We start from the raw sequence: 22162 nt of genomic DNA, 5'->3' as shown, positions 1-22162 counted from the left end.
CTTGCCTTTTTAAAAATATCATGACATGCATTGATTCACTCTCATTGCATTTAGGGTTTGTTTTATTACCTTACCCTCCATGACCAATAATTACATTCTTCCATGCCTATAACTTTCTCCCATCTAACTTTTGGTCAGTGTAAAATGTGATTTATTGCTGCTGTGACTCAGCTTTATAGTTCTTCAAGCTAACAATTGTTCTTGTAAGACTCCAATGTTCTCCAATTATATATTCTTTTTTCCTTTGTTGGGCACATATCCCCCACTGCCCCACGGTAGTTACTGTTGGGTTCGGCTGAGTGAGAGGAGAGACAACAGGAGAACAGGCAATAAGTTTATAAGATTTATTTGGCCAGCTGCAAACAGGCAGGCTGAGACCAAAGTGGTATCAACCCTGAGTAGCAACAAGGTGGGGGTTCTTAAGGGGTGCAGGAGGTGAAGGGACTTTGCAGATGGCTCAGGGGGAGTTGGCCCTGAGAACAAAGAAGTTACCAAATTCTTGTCACATAAAAAGGTATCTTTGCAGGGCATCAGCAGTTACTGTGGGGGCAGCAGATTTATTGGGGGCTTGCTAAAATTACACTGAATTCCTGGAACCTAGGTCTTATGCCTAATGTTACCTGGCTGGTTTAGCTCAGTGGATTGAGCGTCGGCCTGCGAGCTAAGTGTCGCTGGTTCGATCTTCCAGTCAGGGTACATCAGAGAAGGAAAACTCTGACTCCAAAAAACCTCCGCTGCCTTGCGGCATACCTCTTCAGGGGAAAGGCTAAGGGAGTAAACCCCGACAGAAAATCCGGAGCCGGAGTCCCTAAGGCGGTTTGACGTTGTAGTCAACACCGGCAACTCCTGCGGCGCACCTGAAGCCAAGCTGTATTGACTCCGTCTTTCCCTTGGACCCTTCAGCTGCGAAGAGAGGGGGGGTCTGCTGCATGGGCAACAGCAGACCCTCCATATCACCCTGCCCAGGCTCTGTAGCTTCAGCGTCATCGCAAGATGTCGATTCAACACGGGAGGAGACAGATACCGTGTCACTCCCGAGTCGGACTGCACAGCCATTCTCGGCGGTGCAGATAGACTCTTAAGAAGCTACACCATCGTCTCTCGAGACGGACGGCTGCCGCCGCCGCCGACGACCTGTGTGTGCCTTCCAGTGGATTAGTGTCTACAGAGAAAAGGAACAGTTGAGGCTTTGTTTTCCTCATACTAACAATCCAGGCCCTGCTCATAACAGGCACTCAGTAGATACTGATTTGGATTCATTGGCAGTTTTAAATAAGATGCCTTAACTAGTTCTTTTTTTCTTCACGTACTAAAATTTATATTTTTTTGGCATATAGTTCTGACTCATGACAAACACACAGTGCCATGTAATCACCACCACGATTAAGATAGAGAATAGTTTCATTAACTTAAAAAACTCCCTCCTATATGCTGCCTTTTTGCTGTCAGAAACTCCCCTTTCCTTTAGTCCCCAGCACACCACTGATCAGTTCTTTGTGTAGTTTTGACCCTTCCTCACTGTCATATTAAGGGGATCATGCAGCATGTAGCCTTTGGATATAACTTATTTCACTTAGAAAAATGCATTTGAGTGTCATCCATTTTGATGACTGTATCAATAGCTCATTCTTTATTTTTGAGTAGTATTTCACTGTGTGAATGTACTACAGTTTGTTTATCCATTGGGCAGTTGAAGGACATTTGGGTTGTTTCCAGTCTTTGGCAATTATGAATAAAGCTATTATAAATATTTGTACACAAGGTCTGTAGATGAACATAAATCTTCATTTCTCTTGGATAAATACCTAAGAGTGGGATTTCAGGGTGATATGATAAATCTATGTTTAACATTATAAAAAACCGCCAACATTTCTTAAAAAGTAGCCATACCATTTTATATTCTTATCAACAATATGTAAGAATTTTAGGTGCTCCACATCCTCATTAGCCCTTAGAATTGTCAATTTGTTTTGTTTTAGACATTGTAATAGGTGTGCGCTGTTATCTCCTTGTGGTATTAATCTGCATTTTCCTAATAAGTCATAATACTGAACTTTTTTCCATCCATGTATTATCTTCTTTGATGAAATATCTATTCAAATCTTTGCCTATTTTTAATAGCGGTTCTTTTTTTACTGTTGAAGTAAAAGTCCTTTGTCAGATATGTGATGTGCAAATATTTTCACCCAGTTTATAACTTATCTTTCATTCTGTTAATAATGTCTGTGCAAAATAAAAATTTTAAACTTATTTATCATTTTTTTCTTTTAGAAATCATGCTTTGCTATTCTAAGAACACTTTCCCTAACTTAAGCTCACAAAGATTTTCTCCTATGTTTTCTTCTAAAAGTTCTATAACTTTGCTTCTTATATTTAGGTTCATGACCCATTCTGAGTTAATTTTTGCATAAGGTTGGGAGGATAGTTTGAGGTTCACTTTGATGCATATAAACATCCAACTGTTCCTGCATTTTGTATTGAAAAGAATGTAGTTTCTCCATTAAATTGCATTTGACTTTTGTCAAAACCCACTTGACCATATTTGTGTGAGTCTATTTCTGGAGTCTGTAGTGTGTACTTTCTTTTTTTTTTTTTGCTAATACCATACAATTTTGATTGAAACCAGGTAGTATGAATCTTCCAACCTTGTTCTTTCACAGAATTGTTTAGACTATTCTAATTCCTTTGCCTTTCTATATAAATTTTAGAATAGATTGTGAATATTCACAAAAAAATTCTACCCTTAGTTGATTATTAACTTACACCATTTACTTTGGTAGCCTGTGGTTCTTAAACTTCAATGCACTCTTAAGGGGGTGCCTTGTGGTAGGAGGTGGGGAAGAGAAACTTTACTTTTAGGCTGGAACCCAAGGATTACTGTGCCTGCCCCCAGTGGAATGGCTATACCCAGGTTTATTGACGACTGTGTTGTAGGAGTAAATGAGTGTGGTAATTAGAATATAAAAATGCATATGCCTGGGCCAGGTGCAGAATATTCTCATTTAGTAGTTCTGTCAGGAGCCTAGGCATTTGCATTTTAACACTACCCCTAAGGTGAGCTAATGTAGGTGGTCATGCACAATGATTTGAGAATCATGGTCCTAAGAGATGCTCCACAGGCTTTGAAGAATATTACATACATTAAATCCACAAACTTGGTAAAGGGACACAGTATTAAGTTAAATATAATAGCTGATAACATACATCACATTATACAATAGTATGGCCAATCAGTATTGCCCACCCAGTGCTGGAACACAAACCAGAACCTCGTAGGTGTCTAACTGCTCTCCTTTAGACAATGAGAAAAATGATGTGCTTTGCCTTGTCTCATGAGTAGCTCCTCTGTGATAGCTATCCAAGGGGCCAATTCCATGAACATTTTCTTATATTCAGGGAAGAATTTTTAAATCATTCTCAAATAGGAAAAAAAACTATATTGGAGCAAGTTACAAGGTAAATGGGAGAGTACAAGGAAAACCATTAATCAAATGAATAGTTTCTCTAGAGAAAAATTAGATTAATGACCATAAATATTAACTTTGCTATACATTGAAATATGGCTTGACCAGCTTGCTCAGGGAATTGTACATTCTTGTTAATTTCATTTTCTAGGTAATGGGAGGTGGAAGGTTAACTGGGAAAACTTTCCATTAGAAAAATCTTTCTAAAATGAATTTGTGTGCTTTTAGCATTAATTTGTTACTAAGCATTTATTGCTTTGCTTGTTTTCTGAGGGTAGAACATAACAATTTAGAAAAGACCAAAGTGAATTTAAGAGGCTTCTCACAGATCCCTAGACCAAGAGGCTCACTGAATAGTCCTGGAAAATAGGTGTGAAGAAATAAATTATTGTAGAATGCCACTGGGGATTTAAACTCCTTTAGGTCAAGGCTGCTTAGAAAGGGGAAGCTGAGGGTAACACTTTAAAGGGAGGCCAACCTTCACACTTAAAAGAGCCTTCGCAGAGACCCCAGAATCAGCAGCCCTACTGAAGAAGCCAGGCGTATGGCAATATTGGTTCCCACTGAGAGATACAAGTAGGAGATCCCACCCAGCGCAGGACCCTCCTTTGCCTGAAATTTTACCAACAACTTATTTTTGAGTCTTCCTATAAAATTTCTCAAGGCACTACTGGGGGATTTGATTAATCTTTCAATGGCCAGTGTATTCTAGGAGTTTGTCAGTGGACTTGGAACAAGGCTGCTTTATTCTATACCCTGGAAAAGTCACTGCACTTCTTTATTTTTCAGTTTCATCATTTACAAAATGGGTGAAATAACAGCACCTGCCTCATAGAGTTTATGTTACGAAGAGCAAATGGGTTAATGTGTAATTATAAGATCCTCAGAACCTCCCTGGAGAGTAATCATTATTTAAGTTTTAGCCACTACTACTAATAAAATTATTTATTTATAAGAAAGGGTTTAGGACAGAGAAAGTATACTCTCTGAGGAAGATGTTGTAGGACTTGAAGAGGGGGTATTGTTTTTTTGTTTTGTTTTGTTTTTCTTGAGTTGCTAACCAAATATCTGTTGTGTGTGTACAGGTGGTCACTATCTTGGGAGAGAGAATGCTAAAGTCTGGAGAAGAGCCCTGTGGGAAATGTGCCATCCTCAAGATTGATAGAAGAGACCATCGTGATGACAGCCACCTTGTCTTTGGGGTCTCCCCTTTTATACTGAGCACCTCCTTTTCCAAGGCTCTGATCAAAGCTCAGACAAATGATCCGTCCCCTGAAAGCTGTAGCACAGCATCTATGAGGCAGGATTGATCAGACAAGGCTGAACTACAGACTGGGGAATAACAAATGGCAAAATAAACACACAGAATACCACTAGTCAAGTTATTAATGTGGCTTGTTTTCCCAGTTTTAAATCTCCCGTTCATTTGGATCTTAGAATAAATGAGCTCTTGCCTAGGTTCCTCTACTCAGACAATAACATCTTTAACCCCACCCAGCCTACAGTCCACTCATGAGAAATGAGGCCCCCGGGACTAACCAAGGACAGGCTAACTCCCTCCAGCCTGCCCGAGGCTTACCCTCTCGATTAAGTCGCTCGTGCCTAATTTCCTGCCACTTACTGGGAAATGGGTAACTGTCTTCAGCTATGTCCGCATCTACCTGACATTCATGTCAGCAGCAGAGGTATTTTCTTTCAGTCTCTCTGATTGAAAAAAATAGTCTCAAATAGTCCATAAATAGTCTTAAGTAAGTTATATTGGAAACAAATAAAAAATATTCTGAGGATATGGAGATAATGCAAAATAACTCTTAAGAGGTTGAAAAGTGGCAAAAGGTGCCTAGTGGAACCAGGGAACCCACGGTGCTTTCCCCGTGGAGGGAGATCCAGGAACACAAAAACAACAGCAATTCCCCACTTCACTGGGCGCTGAAGAGCACGTGTTCTCTTTTAGAGAGATTGTTTCCCATAAAGTGACCTGCTTTATTTTAAAGACAAGGCCTTCTTCCCTTCACCTCAAACAGGAGTTCTAGGCCCCCTGATGTATGTCACCTTGTAAAACGATGGTTAAGCCAGGGCAAGTGACTGCACCATGAGAGGGGCTGAAAGTCGGTTCCCCAGTGCCATGGAACCTGAGTTGGCATGCTTAAGCTAAGTGTGGGGCCATGGAGGTGTGCTGCTCAGACCTTGCTTCAGGAGAGAGCTTGCTTCTCAGCAGCAATGACCCAGCAGCTGACAGCGTGCAGCTTCGGTGCTAAGGTCATGCTCTTCCCAGGTAATGTCCAGTCAAGAGCTGAGCTCGACTGGGCCAGGGCCTGGCCATTTCTACTGAATGCGGGGCTTGGCCAACAGACCATCCTTGCTGCAGAGCTCCCCCAGGGCTGGCTGAGACTGTCAGGTCTGCATTGCAGCCTGACGCTCTTGCTTCCCAGTTCTGCTTTCTTCCCCCTTTCTTTTCATAGATATCAGGTCTGCATTATGGTCAAAAGGCTTCTCCTACCCTGTCCTGTTTCTTTCCCTTTTTCTTTCTCAGGCTTCAGTTGTCCCCACCTCTCACCCCCCATAAACACCTTGCAGTCCCATCTGTATTTCAGCATCTGCTTCCTTGAGGACCCAAATGTCAACAAGTGATATGGACAATGGTTCAAAACAGCACATGATAGGATGAAGAGCTGGGCCTGGATCACTCACTGCCCCCTGCCAATGAGAACCCCGCTGTGGACAGCATTGTAAGTGATGGGGGGCTGCAGTTTGTCCCACTAACCTCCCTCTCCTAAGTGTCCCCTCAGGAAGAAGGGCTCACTGGAGTCCTGGAGGGGCTGCTCCCTGAATAACAGAAGAGACCCTAATGGTACAGGGAGAACTGTGGCAGCCATAGAGCTCAGCAGGAACAAACCTGGCATTCAGCTGCAAGGAGTGCAGGTCCCTGACAGCCTCCAGCCGCAGCACCATTAGGATCAAGCCCAGGCCGTGCTCTTCCCAGGCAGCCTGGCCATTCCTGCTCATTGCAGGACACCTTTAACAGCATTCTTTGCTCCCAATCTCCCCATTGGTTTGGCCAAGACTCTTCTAGATCTGTAGCTCAGTCTGAGGCACTCCTTGCCCAATTCTGCTTCTCAATTTTCCTAGTACAGGTGTCAGATCTGCCTTAGCTTGCTTCCTCTCCCTTTATCTTGACTCTTGAACTCTTGACTCTGTCTCATCGTCCTTCTCATAGGGCCCAAGCTGACACCCAGGGCTCACTGGTCCCTGAGAACTCAGAGGATAGGAGCCCACTGAGTCCTCCCTTGTGAGGCAGGGTCCACACTGAATCCCCTCAGCGGAGATACTCAGAAACAGGCCCTTGAGCTGCTGGTTAGGGAGGATAACAGGTAGAAGACTGATTACATCAGCATTATCTCTGCTCTTCCAGTTGAAAGCTGTGCCTTTAGCAGTTAAGATTACTAGAATGGAAAAGGTGCCTCACAAGATGGTGTCAATATTTTTCTTGCATGTTAGGAAGATTTTTAAAAATTTTTTAGTGACAAAGGTTACTAGTCAAGCAGCTTCACATCAAGTTTGGAGGGAAAAGAGAAAAAGGCTCAGAAGAAACTTCTAAATCACATAAATGGATGCTAACATGAATAGCATAGAAAGATTTACAGTGTTAGAAAGAGAAACCCAGAAATTCTGAGAAAACACCAGAGAACCAGTACTGAGAATAATATTTAAGGATCAATTATTCATATTTCAATGTACAAAATAATACCATGTAACTGAAACTTGAAGACAAGCACATTGCCAGGTTGGGTTTCTCAGGAAATAGACCCTGAGGTGGAGAATAGCTTGCAGGAAGTTTTTTAGAGGGTGCTCTTGGGATTAACACCTGTGTTTATGTTGAGGGGTGGGGAAGAAGCAGAAATGGGCAGAAGGAGGGAGTATTGGAGCTCCAACACTGTGTCAACGGAATGCCCCAGCCGGCCCTGCTGAGGAGTTCTGAGATGACACTTCAGAGCTGTCCTGAACTGGGACAAGGCCCTGGATCCCCACATCTATCAGTCACTGTAACAAAGGCCACTCTGGATAGGGCATGGCCTTGGAGATGAGGCTGTTCCCTTCAGCAGAGGCAGTCCCCAAAGAGACCAGCTTGAGTGCCACTCCCAGTTGCTGGAAAAATAATTTCCTTATTCCTGAAGGGGAACAGTGGTACATCACAGCATCCACTACACAAATAAATACAGTTTCCTCTATGTTCCCGAGGCTTGGGGAAATGGAATTAGTTTAAGCAATGAAATGGTATATCTTTTTCAATATAAACAAATCTGATAAAAATGGATATATAGTACCACCATGTGTCAAAACTGCAAATATATAAACCCAAAAGTGCAGCATGCAGCATACGGAGAGGATTAAATGAGAGTGAGAGAGTACTGTTATTTGTTGGAGCACGCTAAGACTGCCAGGCTAAATGAAAGAGCCAAAGGATGCTTTTCTAAATCAAATGATTAAAATGTCACAGACACAAGATACTGATGTGTTACTTCAACTACTTAGGTATCTATTCAAAATCTCTACAACAACGTTAGAATTTAATAAATTTAATACATTCTTTTTTTTTACACTCATCTGATAATGTTTATTGATTTTAGAGAGAGAGAGCAAAACATCAATGTGAAAGAGGAACAATGATCAGTTGCCTCCTGAAAAAGTCCCAACCAGGGACCGAACCTGCAACCCAGGTATGTGCCCTGACTCGGAATCGAACCTGCAAACTTTTGATGTACAGGATGATGCTCCAGCTAACTGAGCCACCCAGCCAGGGAAGAATTTGATACAGTCTTAACTTGCCCTCCTAAGAATTTCATCTTTCAAAAAATACATGAAGGAATGAAGGAAACTGCTACACTAGACTCAGTTCTGACCATCAAGGAGGATTTGTTGCCGATGTTTACATGATGGAAATCTTTCAACAAACATATGAAATAAAATGCATCCCTTGCCTTCCTAAAGATGAAAGAAGGGGATCCTGTCAGCCTACAATCTGTAATAGGAGAAAAGAAAAAACATGTAATTGAGGCTTTAGAAAAATAAACTTCAACAAGTTCACATAAACATAACCCCAGGGCAATAAAAAGGAACACATTGAGTTGTTTTTTGGTTTTTTTTTTTTTAATTGTGAAACTGAGAAATTAAACTTTGTGCCGTAACAATTACCTACAGAAGCTGATAGGACCCAATATGGCATTCTCTGATGAGTCTATATTTTGAAATGACACATCCTAAAGATGAGGGCAAGGACAGAAACCAGGGTGAATAAAAACACTACATAAACCCTGTAAGAAAGTGACAGAATGCAAAGATCTAGTATAAGTAGAAGAATGCTCAACTACAAAGACCACAGAAAGGGCTTTAAAACACACACACAGTCTGAAGCAAGAAGATGAAGGAAAGGATAAGCTGACTGCTTAGAGAAGATTTTGTTAAATGATAACAGAGAAAAAGCGAAGCTACTCAATTGCTTCTTTCTTCCTCAGCAAGGAACATGATCTTTGAACCAAGAAAGGTATAACAACAGATATCACAGAGAATAAATTGAAGCCCAACCTAAATGAGGATCGAGTCAGAGAGAACCTGGTATACAGGCTTTGCAGACTGAACAAAAGATTATAAGTCTCAGAACCACTGCCTCTCATCTCGGGGAAATTGAAAATAGAACAGGTGTCAGAAATCTAAGTCAGACAAAAATATAGATTTTTCTAAAAGGAAAAAAAAAGAATTATAGAATTTATAGAGTGAGCAAGCTTAGTATTACTTTCTGCAATATTCTAGGATGCATATTACATAAACGTTACTGAACTAACCATTAAAATGGGCTAAACCAATTTCATATTAATATTATTTAAAGATTTTATTTATTTATTTTTAGAGAGCAGGGAAGGGAGGGAGGAAGAGACGGAGAGAAACATCAATGTGAGAGAGAAACATTAATTGTTTGCCTCTCATACATGCCCTGACCAGTACCGAACCTACAACTCAGGCATGGTGCCATGACCAGGAATTGAACCAGTGACCTTTCACTTTGCAGGACAATGCCCATCTAACTGAGCTACACTGGTCAGGGCTCATATTATTTTTTGATAGAGATAAAAGATAGATAGATTATAAGAATGCTAGGTACAATAAATTTTTTTTTAGCATGATATTTTGCAAAGATGCTCATAAAATTCATTTGGACAAGATGGAGGGACATCTCACAGTTGGTAAACTGGTTAGAGGGACCCATTGCTGGCCAGAAAATTGCCCTCAAACGTCTGTTAATAGATTCAGGTCCACCATAGAGAAAGGCCTCTGAGTCTGTTTATACCTCTATCCATGTTCTTGTCTTACTCAGTACTTTTTGAGGGAGGTTCATATGAAGACAATATAAAGGGTAGAGGAGAGACTATTATGAAAAGAATAAGAATAAGCAATTCATAGGAGAAATGTAAGATGCTGAAACACAGTAATAATTCAGATTAGTAAAAACTAAAGCAATTAGTATAAATCGATATTACTAAAAATGTGGGACAATGCTACCCTTGTACACATTCTCAGGAATATACATGAGTAGGCCTTTTCTGTGGACAGTTTTCATATTTGTTATCAAGATTTTGAAAGCATGTATCTTTCAAGTAGCAATTTTACTTCCAGATATCCAGCCTAGAAATTCTTGAACATGTATCCGAAGAGTCACATACAAGATATTACAGTATTTTGAAAGTAATAAACTGAAAATAATCTTCATTTATTTTTTAAATTATATTTTATTTATTATGCTATTACAGTTGTCCTGATTTTTTCCTCTTTGGCCCCCTCCACCCACAAACCCCGGCTCCCTCAGGCAAATTCAGTTCATGTCCAGGGGTCATGCATTTAACTTCTTTGGCTACTCCATTTCCTATACTGTTCTTAACACCCCTCTGTCTGTTCTGTACCTACCAATTTCTACTTATTAATCCCTGCATGTGTTTCCCCATTCCCCCACCACCCCTCTCATCTGGCAACCATCAAACGCTTTTCCTATCCATGATTCTATCTCTGTTCTTCTTGTTTGCTTCAGATTCAATTATTGATAGATTTGTATTTTTTGCCATTTTATTGTTCACAGTTTTGATCTCCTTTTACTTCAGTAAATCCCTTTAACATTTCATATAATAATGGTTTGGTGGTGATGAACTCCTTTACTTTTTTTCTTGTCTGGGTAGCTCTTCCATTCCAAATGATAGTTTTGCTGGATAGAATAATCTTGACTGTCGATCCTTGCTTTTCATGACTTTGAATATTTCTAGCCAGTCTCTTCTAGGATGCAAAGTTTCTTTTGAGAAATCAGCTGACAGTCTTATGGGAACTCGTCTGTAGGTAACTAACTTTTTTTCTCTTGCTGCATTTAAGATTCTCTCTTTATCTTTAGCCTTTGGCATTTTAATTATGTTGTGTCTTGGAGTGGGACTCTTTGCATCTATCTTGTTTGGGACTTTCTGTGCTTCCTGGGCTTGCACATCTACTCCCTTCACCAAATTAGGGAAGTTATTTTTTTTCATTATTTTTAAAAATAGATTTCCAATTTCTTGCTCTTTATCTTCTCCTTCTGGCACTCCTATGATGTGAATGTTGGTATGCTTAAAGTTATCCCAAAGGCTTCTCACACTATCCTCATTTTTTGGATTCTTTTTTTTCTTATCATTATTCTGATTGGTTGTTTTTGGCTTCCTTATGTTTCAAATCATTGATTTGATTCTTGGCTTAATCCACTCTACTGTTGTTTCCCTGTAAATTGTTCTTTATTTCAGTTAGTGTATCCTTAATTTCTGATTGATTCTTTTTTTATGCTATTGAGGTCCTCACTAAGTTCCTTGAGAATCTTTTTAACCAGTGTTTTGAACTCTGCATCTGATAGATTGCTTATCTCCATTTTGTTTAGCTCTTTTTCTGAAATTTTGATCTGTTCTTTCATTTGGGCCATGTTTCTCCTTATTTTGGCAGCCTCCCTGTGTTTGTTTCTATGTATTATGTAGAGCTGCTTTGACTCCCTGTTTTGGTAGTATGGCCTAATGTAGTCAGTGTCCTGTAGGGTCCAGTGGCACAGCCTCCTCTTTCACCCAATCTGTGTACTTGAGGTGAGTCCTTTGTGTGGGCTTGGTATACCCTCCTCCTATAGTTGACCCTTGGTTGCTTTTAGCAGGTCAATGGGAGGGGTTTACCCAGGCCAGTCAGCTGCAAGGACTGGCTGTGACCACTGACCACCAACCTCTGTCCTCCATGGAGGATCAACTATGCAGGGGCAGGGTGGTGGTGCTCTGACATGGTCTGTAGCTGTCCACTGGGTGTGCAGGCCCTGGGATTTCCTGGGTGGTGCAGGCCAAGGTCAGCCTCCACTTGTGTTTTGCCTGGGGCACCCTGCTTGAGCTATGAAGCAACCTGAGATGGCTGCCACTTGTGCTGGGCTTGGAGGTTCCCAGGTGAAGCAAAGCTGTGAATCTAGGCTGGCTGCTGCTATTGCAGGGCCTAGACCAGCTACTGATACAGAAAAGCAGCTTGTGTAGACCAGTAAATTGGGTGAGGTAGAGTCTCTGGAGATCTGAAAGGTGTTTCAAAGAGTGTTAGCCAGGTTCATGGAGTCTCAGATATGGCACCAGCTTGCAGGCTCTGTTGGGGGAGGGTTTAGAAAAGGGACAATAGACTCTGCTTGCCTTGATGCCAGACCCTTCAGTTTCTCCCTGTATGCCACTGGTGCCTTTCAATTTGCTACTCCGCTGCTGGAGTTCAGAGAGAGTGAGTCTAAGTAGATGAAATCATGTGTAGGTTCTTTAAGAGGAACTGCTTGGACTTCCAGAAGTTTCTTCCATTGACTCAATCCCCACTGGTTTTTGCAGTCAGAAGTTGTGGGGACTTATCTTCCTGGCCCTGGGACCCTGGGCTGGGGGCCCTGGTTTGAGGCTGGGGGCTCCTTGCTCCCGAAACATCCCTCCTGAAGTTTTATCTACCGCATATGTGTGTGGGACCAGCTCATTCTGCATCTACACCTTTCCTACCAGTCTGGGTGGATATGGTTTCTTTAATTCCACAGTTGGCATACTTCCATTCAATTTGATTTCTGATGGTTCTGAGTGATAGTTGTTCTACATTTTAATTGTAATTTGGTTGTGGTTGTGTGAAGAGGCAAGTCATGTCTGCCTATGCTGCCTGCCATATTTACCAGAAGTCAACAATCTTCATTTCTATCAACAAGAGAAAATTAATTAGTTATACACATCCCTACAACAGAATACTGTGCATCAGGTAAAAACCCAAGTAATATATATAAATGCTGACATGGAATGTTATCTAAAATACATTATGAAGTAAAAAAAAATTTTTTTTCAGAAAAACAAGTACAGTATAAAACCCCCAAAATAAACTGTTTTAAGGAGGGAAGAAGTGGTTGGGAAAAGGTCTTAAAGAATACATTTCAAGCCAAGTTGGGTGAATACCTCTGAAGGGGGACATGGGGTTAAAGGAAGAGCCAAGGGAAGTGTTCATTTAATCTATATTTGTTTTTATGCAATGTTAATGTTACTTAACATATTACTTGTAAAATTAAGAATAAATGGAAAGACTCCTTTTTAAAAATGTGTTTTAAAGAAAAGAAAGGGCACCAAGGCAAGAGTCTAAAGATACATATTCTGGCTCTGGCTCTGGCTCTGCACTTGCTAGTAGGCTCCCTTGCTGCTCTGAGCTCCAGTGGCCCAACCTGTAAAAAATTGATGCTAAAATGAGGTGACATAAACAACAAGGTTTCATAAACTTCACAATGCACAAATTCTTTAAAATTAAGATATATATATAAAATTTCAGGTACCAAAGTTAGGATGGAAAGCAAATAAATAAAATAATCAAAACAAGGTCTAAATTATTTTAATGAATTGGAATGTTGGGCCTCAAAAAAATAGAATAATTGAATAGGGATGAGTATAAAGTTTTATTTATAGATTCAAATACGTATTGCATAAGTGCAGGATGTAAGAAATCTAGTGTTTGAATCATTATTGTAAAGTAGTTTAGAAGTAGTTATGTATGTGGACACTAAAAATGGAACACAATTTCAAGTCATATTGAGAGAAGGCTTGAGATGAGGGATATGGTCATAGTTACCAACTGGGTCACCCACCAAGATTGACTGGTCTAAGCTGGCTGAGCAATTAGAAACACTAAAATATGTGTCATAGAGTAGCATACCAGATTTCTCTGAACTTCTCTTCATTGAATTTCATACAAAAAACATTTAATATTTCAATAGTTTTTATTATCATTTCCATTATATTGGAAGCTCCTTTAGAGAAAGCACTGAAAATTATATTTCTCAATTCCCTATAAATCTTGGAGGAGAGCTAGGCATATAAAAGGCATTTAGTAATATATAGAGAATATTATAAAAAGAATATTATGAGTATATTAAACAGAATAAAACATTTTTTAAACTGAGGATTATCCAGTTCCCACTTTCATCATTTTAAAGATCTGTGATGACATACACAATTTCCAGACATAGCAGAGTGGGTTGAACATATACTGCCAGTGGATTTTTTAAAATATGTTACTTTTGTATGACCTTCTTTTCTTAGGATGTTTTATTTCTTTAAAACAGAGTACAGTGGAAGTTTCAATTGATTCATTATCGTATATTAGTAAAGGTGTTATATGCACAGGATTTTATGTTATAGGTGACAGAACTAGCTGACATCTGTTAGAATATGAGAAGAAATTATCCATCAGTCAAAAGCAACTGGGGACAACAACTATTTAATCAAGGAAGCCTTTTGTAGAGTTTTATGAGAATTCAGACACATATAATTTTTCTCTCTGTTAAAAAAATTCATTCTGAGTTCTAATTTTAGTCTTCTCAGATGTGTACTGTTGGAGAAGGAGGTATGTGAATTGGACTATGGGAAAGCTGGGAGCAGTATGCATCACTAGGTACTATTTCTGTGATTCCATTTCCTTAACATCTACCTGTGGTTTTCCTCAATCAGCGAATACACATTTTTAAATATATATATACGACCAAGTCTCCCTCCTGTTCTGAAATGGGCTGCACATTCATGATTTTTTAGAGCTTTGAATGATGCATTGGCAGGACTGGAAAGAACTTGGCTATACATGTAGAAAGTAGATTTTGAAACCCTAATGGACAGATTTCTCCTACTGTCATATTTTAAAATATTATTTTCATCTAACTCAATTAATTGATAATTTGTGTGTGAGAATACAACAAAAGGAAATATAGCACTTTGATTAGTGAGATGAGAGAGTAAGATGCAGACATGTGTCACAGTGGACATAGAGGTAGTGTTCAGGATCCTGGCAGAAGAGAGTTTAGAAGAAGCTGTTGATGAGATTTTCAGTAAAGATGGAGGTGCAGGAAAACATGGCTCACTTCCTTACAAAACTACATCAAAATTACAACTAAACTGTGGAACAATCATCATTCAGAAACTTCAAAATCGAACTGAATGGAAGTCCTACAACTACATTGAAACCATGTTGAGACTGGTAGGAGAGGCAGATACACAGAATGGGCTGGTTCCACACTCATGTGTGGCAGATAAAAATTGGGAGAAATATCTCAGGATCAAGGGGTCCCAGACCCACACCAAGCCCCCTAGCCCATGGTTCCAGTGCCAGGAAGAGAAGTGTCCATAACTGTTGGCTGTAAATATGAGTGGGGATTGAGGTTGTGGAAGACAGAGGCATCTCAAGTCTCAGGCAGTTCCTCTTAAAGGGCCTGGGTACAGACTTACTCAGACTTACTCCTTCTGAGCTCTAGCATGGGGACAGCAGATTGAAAGTCATCAAATACATACAGGGAGGAAATGAATTTTCTGGCATAAGGGTGAAAGCTGGGGGGTGGCTTTCTCCCAGACAGAAATGCTATCAAAGGTTATTGTTCCTTTTCAGAGTTCTCCCCTTGCAGAGCCACAAAGTCAGCAGGCTGGCAAATATCTGAGACTCAGTCAACCTGGCTCACACTGCTTGCCCCACCCCGGTGATTCCCTGAAACCCTGCCCCACTCAACTTTTGGGCCCACTCAAGCTGTTTCCAGTGGCTTTTCCATACAAACGTCTTGTCTTGGCCCATGCATCAGATTTTTCTAAATTCTCTCAAACAAGTAGCATGTGGTTTGAGCACATCTCGAACACCTTTCTAAGTTGCCCCAGGCCTGACACTAGCAGCAGCTGGCCTTCATTCACAACTTGGCCTCACCTAGGGAACTCCAAAACCCACAAAATAGTAGCCATCTGCAGATAACTTTGTAGCTTATGCTGTGTGACCCCAGATAAAACACAGGTGATGACTGACCTTGGACATGCCAATAGCAATCAAGGCTCAACTACAACAAGAGGGTGTACTCAGCCCATTGAGTGGGCACACCTCAAGTACCCAGCTTAGGTAATAGGGGAGGCTTTGTCACTGGCATTTACAGAACACCTACTATATTAGGCCACTCTACCAAGCCTGAGAAATGTAATATCTCTATCTAATACATAGAAGCAACATAAGGAGGCTGCAAATGTGAGGAGACCAAGAAACATTGCCCAAATGAAAGAACAGAACAAAACTCCAGAAAAACACCTAAACAAAAAGGAGACAAGCAATCTATCAGATGCAGAGTTTAAAACACTGGTCATAAGGCTAATCAAGGAACTTAGTGAGGACCGCAAAACATAAAAAAGAGTCAATCAGAAATTAAGGATACACTAACTGAAATAAAGAACAATTTACAGGGAAACAACAGTAGAATGAATTAAGCCAAGAATCAAATCAATGATTTGGAACATAAGGAAGCCAAAAACAACCAATCAGAATAATGATAAGAAAAAAGAATCCAAAAAATGAGCCAACCTCTCATATGTAGAGTTCAGAACACTGGTTATCAGGATGCTCAAGGAACTTAGTGAGGGTCTCAACAGCATAAAAAAGATCCAGTCAGAAACTAAGAATATACTAATTGAAATAAAGAAAAATTTACAGGGAATGGATGAAGTAAGAACCAAATCAATTATTTGAACATAAGGAAGCAAAAAAAGACAACTAATCAGAATAACAAGAAGAAAGAAGAATTTAAAAAAATGAAGATAGTATAAGAAACCTCTGGGACAACTTCAAGCATATCAACACTCACATCATAGGGGTGCCAGAAGAAGAGAAAGAGCAAGAAATTGGAAACCTATGTGAAAAAATAATGAAAGACAACTTCCCTAACTTGCTGAAGGATATAGACACACAAGCTCAGGAAGCACAGAGTCCCAAAGAAGATGAACCCAAAGAGGTGCACGCCAAGGCACATCATAATTAAAATGCCAAATGTTAAAGATAGAGAGAATCGATTTGGCTCGTCAAGTGGCCATGGCATGAAGTCTGCAAAACAACAGCCTGAGGATTGGGTAAGCGAAAAATCAGTTCATGCTGGAGCCCAGCAAGGAAAGCATCTCAACACCATCTGTCACCATGGCTAAAGGAGACCCCAACAAGCCGAGAGGCAAGATGTCCTTGTATGCCTTCTTCATGCAGATGTGCCGGGAAGAGCACAAGAACAAACACCCAGACTCTTTCATGAACTTTTCCGAATTCTCTAAGAAATATTTGGAGAGATGGAAGACCATGTCTGCAAAGGAAAAGTCAAAATTCGAAGATATGGCAAAGAGTGACAAAGCTCGCTATGACAGGGAGATGAAAAATTATGTTCCTCCCAAAGGTGATAAGAAAGGAAAGAAAAAAGATCCCAATGCCCCTAAAAGGCCTCCATCTGCCTTCTTCTTGTTTTGCTCTGAACATCGCCCAAAGATCAAAAGTGAACACCCTGGTTTATCCATTGAGGATACTGCAAAAAAATTGGGTGAAATGTGGTATGAACAGTTAGCCAAAGATAAGCAACCATATGAACAGAAAGCAGCTAAGCTAAAGGAGAAGTATGAAAAGGATATTGCTGCATACCGTACCAAAGGCAAAAGTGAAGTGGGAAAGAAGGGTCCTGGCAGGCCAACAGGCTCAAAGAAGAAGAACAAACCAGAAGATGAGGAGGAGGAAGAAGAGGAACAGGATGAGGATGAGGAAGAGGATGAAGATGAAAAATAAAAAGCTATCCTGTAATGATGTGTGTGGAGTATGTGTGTGTGCTCAGGTATATGTTTTGCTAAGAATGTGAATTCAAGTGCAGCTCAATATAAGCTTCAGTATAATAACTGTACAGATTTTTATATAGCTGGTAAGAATCTTTGTAGAGAAAATCGTCGTCGTCGGCAGCCGTCCGTCTCGAGAGACGATGGTGTAGCTTCTTAAGAGTCTATCTGCACCGCCGAGAATGGCTGTGCAGTCCGACTCGGGAGTGACACGGTATCTGTCTCCTCCCATGTTGAATCGACATCTTGCGATGACGCTGGAGTGTCCTCTCCAGTGAAGCTGAAGCTACAGAGCCTGGGCGGGGTGATATGGAGGGTCTGCTGTTGCCCATGCAGCAGACCCCCCCTCTCTTCGCAGCTGAAGGGTCCAAGGGAAAGACGGAGTCAATACAGCTTGGCTTCAGGTGCGCTGCAGGAGTTGCCGGTGTTGACTACAACGTCAAACTGCCTTAACGACTCCGGCTCCGGATTTTCTGTCGGGGTTTACTCCCCTAGCCTTCCCCTAAAGAGGTATGCCGCAAGGCAGCGGAGGTTTTTTGGAGTCAGAGTTTTCCTTCTCTGATGTACCCTGACTGGAAGATCGAACCAGCGACATTTAGCTCGCAGGCCAATGCTCAATCCACTGAGCCAAACCAGCCAGGGACTGTAGAGAAAATACTTTTCTCAAAATGCAGGTTGTAGCTTTTCGAGGGGCTACTACATACAGTTAGATTTTAAGGCTTTGGATGTTAAATGTTTCTAAATATTTAATGGTTTCTTTAATTTCTTGACTTGTGTATGGTAGCACAGCAAACTCAGCAGTTAGTATCAATAGTAAATTTTGGGTTTTTTAGAATGTTGCATTTGTTTTTTTTCTTTTTTTAATCTGTAATAAAATTATGTATATTAAAGGTAGAGAGAATCTTAAAAGCAGCAAGAGAAAAGCAGTTAGTTACCTACAAGGGAGCTACCATACTGTCAGATGATTTCTCAACAGAAACTTTGTAGGCTAGAAGAGATTGGCAAGAAATATTCAAAGTGACGAAAAGCAAGGGCTTAAAACCAAGATTACTCTACCTAGTGAAGTTATCATTTAGAATCAAAGGATAAAGAGCTTCCCAGACAAGAAAAAGCTAAAGGAGTTCATCATCACGAAACCAGTGTTATACAAAATGTTAATGGATCTTCTTTAAAAAGATAAAGAATATGAACATAAAAGGCAATAAATATTATTTATCAGGAGTTGACTCTAAAAAACAAAATAAACAAGCTGAACAGAAACAGAATTATAGATACAGAGAACATTTTGATGATTGTCAGGTGGAAATAGTTTCAGGGGAGTGGGCAAAAAAGATTAAGGGATTAAGAAATACAAATTAGTAGTTACAGAATAGTCACGGGAATGTAAAGTACAGCATAAGGAGTAGAGTAGACAAAGAATATATATTCATGACCCATGAACATGAACAACAGTGTGGGGATTGCCTGAGGGAGTAGTGGGGGCTGGGTGAGGGGGCAAATAGGAAAAATTGGGACAACTGTAATAGCATAAACAATGAAATACACATACTTATTTATTTTTAAAGAATCTGTTTACAAGGTGTGGAGAGGGGTAAAGGAAGCCACAAGTGTTGGGTAAGTTCCCAAAGCTAGACATATGATAACCCCCAGTCCTAAAGGGACAAGAGAAAGGAGTGGTAGCCAGATGCACCTCCTCTGTAAGAGAGGCCACCCAACAGGGGCCTTCAGGAGAGAAACAACCTGCAACCTAGCCAGGAGGGAATTGAGGGACTGAATGCCCAAACCTTGTCCTTCTACTACCTTCCCATCCCTGCTAGCTCCTCCCAGTGATCAAACCCAACTGGAGTCAGAGCACTAAAAAGCTGGTCGATGCAGTGCCTATAGGTCAGCTTTCAGGGTCATGGTGCAGGGTGAAGACAGTGAAAGTGCATTTAGAAAAGTAAGTGGAGAATATCTAGCATAATGGATGGTCTTGCCCCATATGCAACCCTATGGGCATGATGACTCCTTTGTTCATTTGCCAATTTTAATTTATTAAATGTAGAAAACAGTGGCAAACTTTCTAGTTGCCTGATACCTGAACATTGGTGGTATATTTGGAGAAGTTTCCACATTCAGAGCCCTGTTTCTACAAAACAGAAGATAGACAGCCTGCTTCCCAGGTCCTGATTTGCAGTTAGCTTGTTAATGTGATTTAGAGTACATCAGTTAGACATATCCAAGCACAGCAGTTCCTGCTTGAAGAAGGAAGTTTTGCACAGAATCCATTTTGCTGCCAAGAATGGTGGGAGAAGACACTGGTTTTCAGAACTAGCAGGGGCTACAACTGAGCTCCCATGACTGGAGACTGCACAATTTTAGAGGGTATCACTCACAGTATGGTATATTCTGCACAGAAATGGCATTGATGCTGGTGGCAACTGTAGTTTCAGAAAGCCAAGTTCCTGTAAGCGTCTAGTTCACTATAGCATCTAATGTTAGGTGCTTGCAGCAGGAGTGGTTTTCTTAGAAGGCTAGTTACAAAGTTTGAAGCCCTATTTCTGGAAGCTAATCCTCAGACCTGATTCTAGACTTCTCAACACAGTTCTGTAAGCTACACAAAACCCTTGTAATAAGTTACTTTTCTGCTGAATCTGCCAAAGTCTGTTTCTTGTGTGAAATGTTCAAGGGAATTATCTAAGAAAAATAAGAACAAAATGATGAACAATTAAAGTGGCAATAAATTCATAGTGATCAATAATTTAATTCAAATAACAAACTAAGCAAACAAGCAGAACAGGAACAGAATCACAGATATGGAGATCACTTGGAGGGTTATTGGTTGAGAGGATGATAGCTGGAAGAATGGGAGAAAGGGGCAGGGATTAAGAAGCACAAATTGGTAGTTACAAAATAGATATTTTTAGAACAGTATAGGTAATGGAGTAGCCAGAGAACTTATATGCATGACACATGGAAAGAAACTAAAGGGTGATATCTGGAGGGAAGGTGATACCAGGTGGAGGGGGCCAAGGGAGAAAAATTGGGACAACTGTAATAGCATAATCAATAAAATATATTTTTAAAAACAGACAGTAGATTGAAACTGAGACCTTAAGAAACCTGAATGTAATTTGTTCTATGAAATGCCTCCACATCGTAAATAATTAAGCACTGCAGTAGAAACCATTTATCAGCATCCCAGTTCTATCACTTCCAATATATACTACAGACAAGTTGGTTGGAGAAATACAAACCTAGGAGAGCCCAATTACTCAGACTCTGGCTTTACTACCAGTATATCATGCAAACTTGAGCAATACCTATATTTCTCTGTCTTTGTTTTCAGGTCCTGAAATGAGGGGTCAACAAGATATATGATCTTTAATATTTTTTGAATTCTAAAATTTTATGATTATCCATCTTTTAAAAAAATTGTTAGAGAATACACTTAGCTTTTTTTTTTTTTTTTTATTTAAGATGTTGGGAGCCTGTAGAATTTGCTAATTAGTTCAAATACAGTTCCTGATCTAGTGAGAATCATTTGATCCTTGACAGGGAAAATCATGCCCTATTATTTTCATAACAAGCAAGTCATTCTAACTTTGCTAAATACAAAATTCCCTTTTAGTCCATAAATGTGCAACCCATGATATGTGTACTAATTAATGGTCACTTTTCTGTCACAAAAAAACATACAACCCACAATGTGTGTACTAACTAATGGAAAAGTGGATTTTAAAATAGCTGCTGGACTTCTAATTGGATGGGGTAAGAAGTTCACACTTTGGCATTTCTGTTCTTCCCCTAAACATATGGCAAAAATAAACTATAAAAAAAGAAAACAAAATGACATTGCAGAGTTCAAGGGCAAAATAAAGATTGCTATCTCTGTGAACAAGAAAAACCAACAGAATACCAAAGAGTGAGCGGAGCTGAAGCCATAGATCTGTTGGTCTCTAGATTCAGAATCAGGTGGTGGTGGCTGCTCCACAGCCTACTCCACTTGAGATAAGGGTGACTGCCTTAGCCAAAAACTGCCTGAGCTATGACTTAGGAAAGCTGTGTACCTAAGGAGGTGAGAGGAGACAGATGCATCAAGACAAGAACCAAGCCACATGTTGGCCTTGTGACTGGCCCTGAGAGATCCCTGACATCACCATGACAAAGGCCCTAAATTGCCTTTATAGCATCTGGTTCTAAAAGGAATTCCAGGGAACATGCAAAGAGACAACCACAAAACCAATGGATTTAAAAAATAGACACAGGAAAAGAGAGGCAAAAAAAGCCGACTAAAAATAAACAACAAAAACAACTCAATTCAAAATAAGCTTGCAAATAAAAAATCCAAAATCCATGGAATCTAATCCTAAAAAATACAGTCAATAAAATATGAGATCAGAACATAAATTCACTCCAGAAATAAAATAATTTTCATGAGCAGTGTAACAAATTGTTTAAAACAAGGAAGAATGACCAGATAAATAAGAGAACAACTATAAAAAGAACTAGCAATTGTGAAACAACAACAGGCATAAATGAGGC

The 22162-nt window shown here is 40.1% G+C and overlaps 1 pseudogene; it reads left to right on the top strand.

Moving 5' to 3' along the window:
- The first annotated feature begins 7118 nt into the window (after positions 1–7118).
- Positions 7119–17594, top strand: LOC150021613 (high mobility group protein B2 pseudogene; annotated as a pseudogene).
- Positions 17595–22162: the final 4568 nt, after the last annotated feature.

Source organism: Furipterus horrens, unplaced genomic scaffold, assembly GCF_987537825.1.
Source record: "Furipterus horrens unplaced genomic scaffold, mFurHor1.1.pri manual_scaffold_1, whole genome shotgun sequence".
Taxonomy (NCBI): domain Eukaryota; kingdom Metazoa; phylum Chordata; class Mammalia; order Chiroptera; family Furipteridae; genus Furipterus; species Furipterus horrens.
Note: the sequence above shows the minus strand (reverse complement) of the source record. Positions and strands in the feature narration are given on the sequence as shown.